The sequence below is a fragment of the Lontra canadensis genome, unplaced genomic scaffold (genome assembly GCF_010015895.1).
Source record: "Lontra canadensis isolate GAN:19392208 unplaced genomic scaffold, GSC_riverotter_1.0 scaffold3, whole genome shotgun sequence".
Classification (NCBI taxonomy): Eukaryota; Metazoa; Chordata; class Mammalia; order Carnivora; family Mustelidae; genus Lontra; species Lontra canadensis.
The window spans coordinates 29,338,355-29,346,164 of record NW_022630997.1 but is presented as its reverse complement, the minus strand read 5'-3'; positions in this window follow the sequence as shown (position 1 = coordinate 29,346,164).

The window sequence follows — 7,810 nt, the reverse complement described above, 5'->3', positions numbered from 1 at the left end:
ACCCATAGGACCTCGAGCCTAAACAATCCACCTCCACCCCCTCACTGCTGGAATGGACCTCATGCTATTGCTGTATTTTTCCCAAAACAGGCCTCCTGGGAGTCTACTTCCACAACAGTGGATGACAACACTAACCTAGTGAAAGGGCCCATGTGAAATTAACCAGGTTTGTGCAACACACTTCAAAGTTCACCAAAATTAAGCGAGAGCCTAAGTAACACCAAAGGAGACTCAGAGCAGCTGGTGATCGGGCTCCAAGGCTTGACTGATTCTTGTCTTTAAAATGTTCCAGTCATTTAAATACTCATTAGGAGTTCAGCATCACTGGGGAACTGTATTAAATGAGCTAAAAGAGCTAAATACCACAATTCACAGTGGAAAAATATCCAAACTACTTGTTGATTGCTGTATTTTCTGAAGCAAGCCCCGGAGTGGCACCAAAGCCAGGCAGACCCCTGGCATTTAAATCGTGTGTGCCTTCTCAGAAGGAGAGACGTCTGTTTTCCCTTATTCTGAAAAATGTTTCCAAGGCATCTAATAGTATCTCAGTGGTTTTCTGTAGAAATTAAAAAAAAAAAAAAAACAACCTTGCCTTGGCAAAAAGTGCTTATTAGGACACAGGACTGGTTGCTGACGATTTCTTAGCATCTCCTTTTGGGGATCAGTTGACCTGCTGGAGAAAACTGTCTCCCTAGGTTCTAGGTGTCTGGAAAATCTCCAAAACTGTGGGGCCGAGGAGACTTGGCTCTCCCCTTTGTGGGGAATAGTGGCTTTTCACTTCTGCTGCCTCCCTGCCTCCTTCCTCCAGTTAATAGCTCTGCTGTTTGAGGAACCCACTTCTCCCCTCCCCTTAGTCTATGGGGTCCAACTGGGATGCCCCTCTTTCCTCTGCGGCAGCTGAAACTCAAGGCCAGATAATCAGAGCACAGCACCCCCCAGGGCACAGGGACTGCCTTTTCTTAGGTCAGCGTGAGTTTGGATCCCTATCACTTGGAACCAAAATGGTGTTCACCAGCTCAGCCACCAAACACAACAGTAGGTGCTCGGAGAAAGAGCCAAGGCTATAGCAGCTAAGAGCAACTGGGGAATCTGGGTCACCTTTCACCCAGGCCCTGGGGCAGCTCCCTGCAGCTCCCGGCACACACCCCTCCAGTGTGGGACTTGGCCTTCCCACCTCTGCAACAACTGACTCATCACTCACTTTATCTTCCTCTTAGGGCACTCCCAAATACACCCACTCACCCACGGGGGACCATGCCACAGTAGAATTAATGGAAGCTTTCCTAGGAGAGAGGGGAAGGCTTCTGTCACGTACCCCACAGCAATGACTTCAGAAGTCTTCATCACATGTCTGCACTCCCCAAGGCTCTTCTCTGTCCCCTATGGCCTGGCACGTCCTCCTCCTCCTTCCCCCCCAACTCCCTAGGGCTCTGCAACCTCCCCCCTACAGAAGCAAACACTTTTTATTTTCTCAGGAGGCAAACTCCTCCCTTGTTGCACTTCCAGGCAAACAAGGACCGTAGGCCTTGAGGCTTCTCTGCAGTACCTGTTTTAAGAGAGGAAACCATATGGTGCTCATCATGGATGTTAATGAGCTCTCAGCAACCTGGGAGCTAATGAGACTTGCTATCCAGATTTTTTAAAACAGTATTTCACAGGGTGAGGGAACTTGCTCCTGGCCACGAGGCTGGCAGGGGGCAGAGTCGGGCCTCAAACCCACTCCGCCTGTGCAATCCGGATGAGGTTAAGCGGCTGGTGTGGACAAGCTGGGTGCTGACGGACAAGGGAGACAGGCAATGGAGGGGGCCAAGAACACTCGGCTCTTGTTTCATTAAATGAGAAGGTGTCCAAACACGTTAGGGCTTTGGGCAAAGGTACAGCAATATGTGTGGTGGCGTTTTTCCTGAGAAAAATGATTGTAACATTGATATGTTTGGGAAAATTGCACGTTTCCCAATTTGTTGTTCAGTGTGTCACCATGATTGTGGCTATTTTCCAGACAGCCTGACTTGCTCATAACATGAGTTATGCCGGCCCCAGCATGTAGACTCACAGCACGGATGGCCCCTTTGTTGTTTAAAGCACTCGTTTCAATCAGCTGTGAGATCCCAGCAAAAGGTGGCTCCCCCAACCCCCAGCTGGGCAGCCCTCTCCAGGGCACAGGCTTCCCCCAACTTCAGGGACAGCCTTATTTCCAAATCTCCTTTTGACTGTAGAGTCCTCTGCACAACTCCCTGGGTTGTCCAGAGACTTAGAACGGGCCTTCAAGGGAAGGGGTTGGGGGTTCCCTCCTGGTTATAGATCCCCCCACTGTTCCAGCTCTGACTGGGCCCCAAGTGGTTGCTGTGTAAATTAAATCTCCCCTTGCAACAACAAAAAAAGCGTCCCCCAATCCCTTCCCTGAACAAGACAACCTTAGAACACAGGTTGGAGAAAATGCTTTACAGGTTGGTCAGATAGAAACATGTGTACCATTTTACGGACTTGGAGCACAGAAAAAAGAAAACATGGCTTTTTTTTTTTTTTTTTTTTTTTTTTTGTCAGCAACACCATAGGCAGAGTTCAGGGTGGAGGTTCAGAGCCTGGGTGTGAATGCTAGCCTCCTCTCAGGAGCTGTACGGACGGAAAATAACTCAACCTCACAATCCTGTTTTTTCATTGAGAAAATGGGAGAGGTAATAACGCCTTCCTGATAGGACTAGTATGAGGATAAAAATGAAAGACTCTAAGGAGAGGAGGGATCCTGGCACACTGATAAGCCATCAGCCATACTGATAAGCCATCAGTAAATGTGAGGTCTTACTATTCCTTATTATGATCCTGAGTGTCTATTTTTGTTCAAGGGACATATATTCTTTTCCCATCGAGAAAAAGATGAAGTATGGTTTTTAAGATCCTCCAAAACAAAGCAGCAGCATCTGTTTTCTTCGGCTTTTCTTTTGGGCCCAGTGATTCTGAGAAGGAAGTGGCTGCAGGGTATTTTCATTTTGCACTTCAGCTGGAAATAAAAGCGACAGGCAGCATGGAAGGCGGACAATTTGTAACACAGTTCGACTCTGGCCTCTGATGTTTGAGAATTCCTGCTTATGGCAAAATTTCCCTGGGGTATTCAAAATGAAAACAGCTCACAGTATCTCCTCTCACTCCCCACATATGGAGGAAACCTAGTGAGCCCTGCTGGCCCCACACTGACCGACCTGGTCAGACATTAAACAAGCACCACAGACTGAGCTCTCTTGGGTGCTCTTCCTGCACTGTCTTAAAGTTCAGTCAAGGGTATGAAAATGCACTTGAGTCCGGAGGCAGTGTGATTCAGTGGCTCAGGATAAGAATATCAGACCCCAACCAACTGCATGCAAATCCCAGCTATGTGACCTCTGGGGTCCTGCCACATTTTTAGATACGGTGAACAATGCTCCTATGAACATGGGTGTATGAATAGCTCCTTGAGACCCTGATTTCATTCTTTTGAGTATATACCCAGAAATGGAATTACTAGATCATACGGCAATTCTATTTTAAATTTTTTGAGGAACTGCCATACTGTTTTCACAATGGCTATACCATTTTACATTCCTACCAAAAATGCACAAGGGTTTTAATTTTCCCACATCCCTGCCAGCACTTGTTATTTTCTTTTTTTCTTTTAAAGATTTATGTATTTGGGGGGGGCAGTGGGAGAGGGAGAGAGAGTCTTAAGCTGACTCTGTGCTGAGCACACAGCTGAGCATGGGGCTTGAACTCACAACCCTGAGGTCAAAACCTGAGCTGAAATCAAGAGTCAGACTTTCAACCAGCTGTGTCCCCAGGCACCCCTTTCTTTTTTTAATGATAGCCATTCTAGTGAGTGTGAAATGATGTCTGTTGTAGTTTTGCTTTGCATTTTGATCAACAATTTTATGCTGGTAAGTTCAACAACTTGGTGAAACGGACAAATTCTTTAAAAGACCTTGTATTACTCTGCTAGGATTGTCATAACAAAGTACCAAGACTGGATATCTTAAACAATATAAGTTTACCTGGAGGCTACAAGTCCAAGATCAAGATATCAGTAGATGGTCACCTTTTCCCAATGTCTTCACATGGTCTTGCTCTATACTTGAGTCTTTTTTTTTTTTAAGATTTATTTATTTGAGAGAGAGAGAGAGAAAGAATGTGTGTGTGTGTGTGTGTGTGTGTGTGTGCGCGCGCGCGCACAAGCAGGAGGGACAGAGAGAGAGGGAAAGAGAATCCCAAGCAGACTCCCAGCTGAACTGGAGCCCCATGTGGGTCTTGATCCCAGGACTCCGAGATCACCACCTGAGCTGAAACCAAGAGTGGGTTGTTCAACCAACTGCACCACCTAGGCACCCCCTAATCTCCTCTTCTTATAAAGACACCAGTTACATTTGATTGGGGCCCACCCTAATGTCTCATTTTAACTTAATTATCTCATCAAAGGCCAGATCTCTCAATATAGTCCCATTCTGAAATATCAAGGGTTATGACTTCAACATTTTAATTTGTGGGGAACACAATTCAGCTCATAACAAACTACCAAGGCTCACTCAAGAGAAAACAGATAATGTGAGTAGCTCTAAATTTATTAAAGAAATTGAATTCATGGGCTGTCTAGGTGGCTCAGTTGGTTAAGCGCCCAGCTCTTGGTTTCTGCTCAGGTCATGATCTCAGGGTCATGAGATGGAGCCCCACATCAGGCTCTGTTCTCAGTGCAGTGTCTGCTTGGGTTCTCTCTCTCCTTCTCCCTCTCCCCCTCCTCCTCTCCCCTCTCCCAAATAAATGAAATCCGTAGTTTAAACCTTTCCACAAAAACAAAAACAAAAGAACTTCAAGCCCAAGTGTCTTCACTGGTTAATTCTACCCAAGTATTTAAGGAAGAATTAATGCTATACCTATACAATCTCATCCAGAAAACAAGAGATGATGGAACACTGATATCAAAACCTGACAAAGACATTACAAGAAAGAAAGCTGCAGAACTATATCCCTCAAAAGCACAGATGCAAAAATCCTAAACCAAAATTTTAGCAAATCAAGTCCATCAATATGTAAATAGGTAACATATCCTGGGAAAATGGGCTTATTCCAGGAAGACAAAGTTGACTTAATATTCAAAAGTCAATCAATCTACCATATTAACAGATTAAGAAAAAAATTATATGATCATCTCAATAAATGAGGGAAGAATTGCAAAAGTCCTATATCCCTCCCTTATAAAAACTCTCAGAAACCAGAATAGAAGACATTTTGCTGACCTGATAAAAAGTACCCAAGAATATTTTGATTAACATCATGCTTAATGATGAAAGACTGGATGAAAGACTAAATGCTTTCTTTCTAAGAACAGGAATAAGGCAAATTCTTACAACTTCTATTCAACATATTACAGGAGTCCCTAGCCAGTGCAATAAGGCAAGAAAAATAAATAAAATGTGTAAATATTACAAAGGAAGATATAAGACTCTATTTGCAGATGACATGATTATCTTTGTAAAAATCCAAGATCTATTTTTAAAAGCCACTAGAACTAATAAGCATAATCACATCATATAAAAATAAATTGTATTCCAATATAAACAATGAAAAAGTACAAATCAAAAAACTCTAATACCATTTTTGATGGCTAAAAACATTTCACAGATAAACTTAATTATGTATATAATATTCTTTACACTGAAAAACTACAGAACATTGCTCAGTAAAATATAAAGATATAAATAAATGGAACATAGATATAGAACATATTCATAAATATAGAACATATTTATGGATTGGGAGGTTTTTTCCTGAAACTGATAAACACATTTGACAGAATCCCATTCAAAATCCCAGCAGACTTCCAGTATAGTCTATAACAAGCCCAAATTAGGTAGTGTTCTTTGTTCTTCCTTTTCAGTGTTCTTTGGACTAAGTATTTACATATAAATTTTTAGAATCAACTTGTCAATTTCCACAAAACAGTTTAATTTGGGTGGGGATTGTACAGAATATAGATTGATTTGGGTAGAACTGATTCTTAACAATACTAAAATTTCTAATCTATGAACATGGTAGAACTCTCAATTTATTAGATCTACTTTAATTATCAGTAGTATACATTAAGTCTTATCTTTTCATATTCTTGATGCTATGTAATTGACTATACATAGACAAAGTTGCAAAGATAATTCAATGAATAAAGGACAGTCTTTTTAACAGATGATACAGGATCAATTGGGTATCATATAGAAAATACTAAAGCTTAACCCTTATTTCATACCACCTGCAAAGTAACTCAAAATGTGTGTTTATAGACTTAAATTTAAAACTATGGTCTAGGGGTGCCTGGGTGGCTCAGTTGGTTAAGTGGCTGCTTTGGGCTCAGGTCATGATCCCAGAGTCCTGGGATCGAGGCCCATATCCTGCTCCCTGCTCAGGGGAGAGCCTGCTTCTCCCTCTCCCTCTGCCTGCTGCTCTGCCTACCTGTGCTCTGTCAACTAAATAAATAAAATCTTTTTAAAAAAGTAAATAAAAATAAAACTATGGTCTAAGAGAAAATCTTTGTGACATTAGGTTAAAGAACAATTTTTTACAGGACATAAAATATGCAACCGATTAAAAATGAACTCCATGAAAATAAAAGTCTTTTACTATTAGAGAAAATTAAAATATCAGCCATAGACTGATGATATTTGTAAAGCATGTATCTGATAAAGGACTTGTATCCAAATCTTATAAGGAGTTTTCACAACTTGATAACAGGGAGCAAACAATTAATGAAATTGTTTTTGTTATACCCGTACATTTGCAAGCAGTTGTAAGAAATAGATCTCATGTAGCCTTTATCCAGTTTCCACAATGATAACATCTTGCACAACTATAGCATAACGTCACAGCCACAACTCTGACATTGTACTGTCCAAGAACATTTCCATCACAAGACTCCTCCATATTTTCTCCTCCCGGGACCCCTATCCCATGCGTGTCAGAACTGTGGGATCTATGCATATCCCATGTCTCTTTAAAGCATTCTTTTAAATATGTCTTTGTTCATTGTTCTACATTCTTTGGAGAATTCCTTGGCCTTATCTCCAAATGTAATATTTTGCATTTCAGCTGTGTCCCTTCCGCTATTCAGAACATCCATTAAAGTTATCACGGCAATATTTGGTATTTCCTAAATATCTAAATAGTCATTTTTTAAATAGGCTGTTACTGCTTCATAGTAGCAATATCATCCTTGCCCTCTGAAGTCATTACAGTTCATGTAAAGCTTGTGTTTGTTCCACGAGTGCCATTTTACTTCCCAGAAATGGCTCTTATGTTTATAGAGTTTGGACCCCTGGCTTTCCTCAGTTCAGGATCTCGTCGGCTGGTCTTCATCAGCTTTTGCGAAGTCTTTCTACACAGAGTGAGGAAGGGGCAACGTGTGCTACAGGTGGACACCCAACCATTCACCTCCGGAGCATGAAGGCTCCCTGCTCAGCCCAACTGAGCCTCCTCCAGGAAGCCTTCCTTGACTCTCACAACCCTCTGAACTTACCTCCAATATAAGTCTTTTACCCAGGCTCCAGCATCTAGCACAGAGAAAGTACTCCAAGAAGCGATAAATGAATAAATGCTTGGCAGAAAGCAAGACATCCTTCCTCTGCTGCACCTTCCCGGCATCTTTGTGGGGAAGCAAAACCAACAAAAGGCTGAAGAGTGGACATGCCAACAGATAGTTTGCAAACACTGCCTAGGGCGCAAAAGGAAATCTGTCCAGTGGAGGCAGATACTTTACCCTCTACATGTTCCGTCTTTTTTCTTCCTCCCCATTCCTTACCCTCTC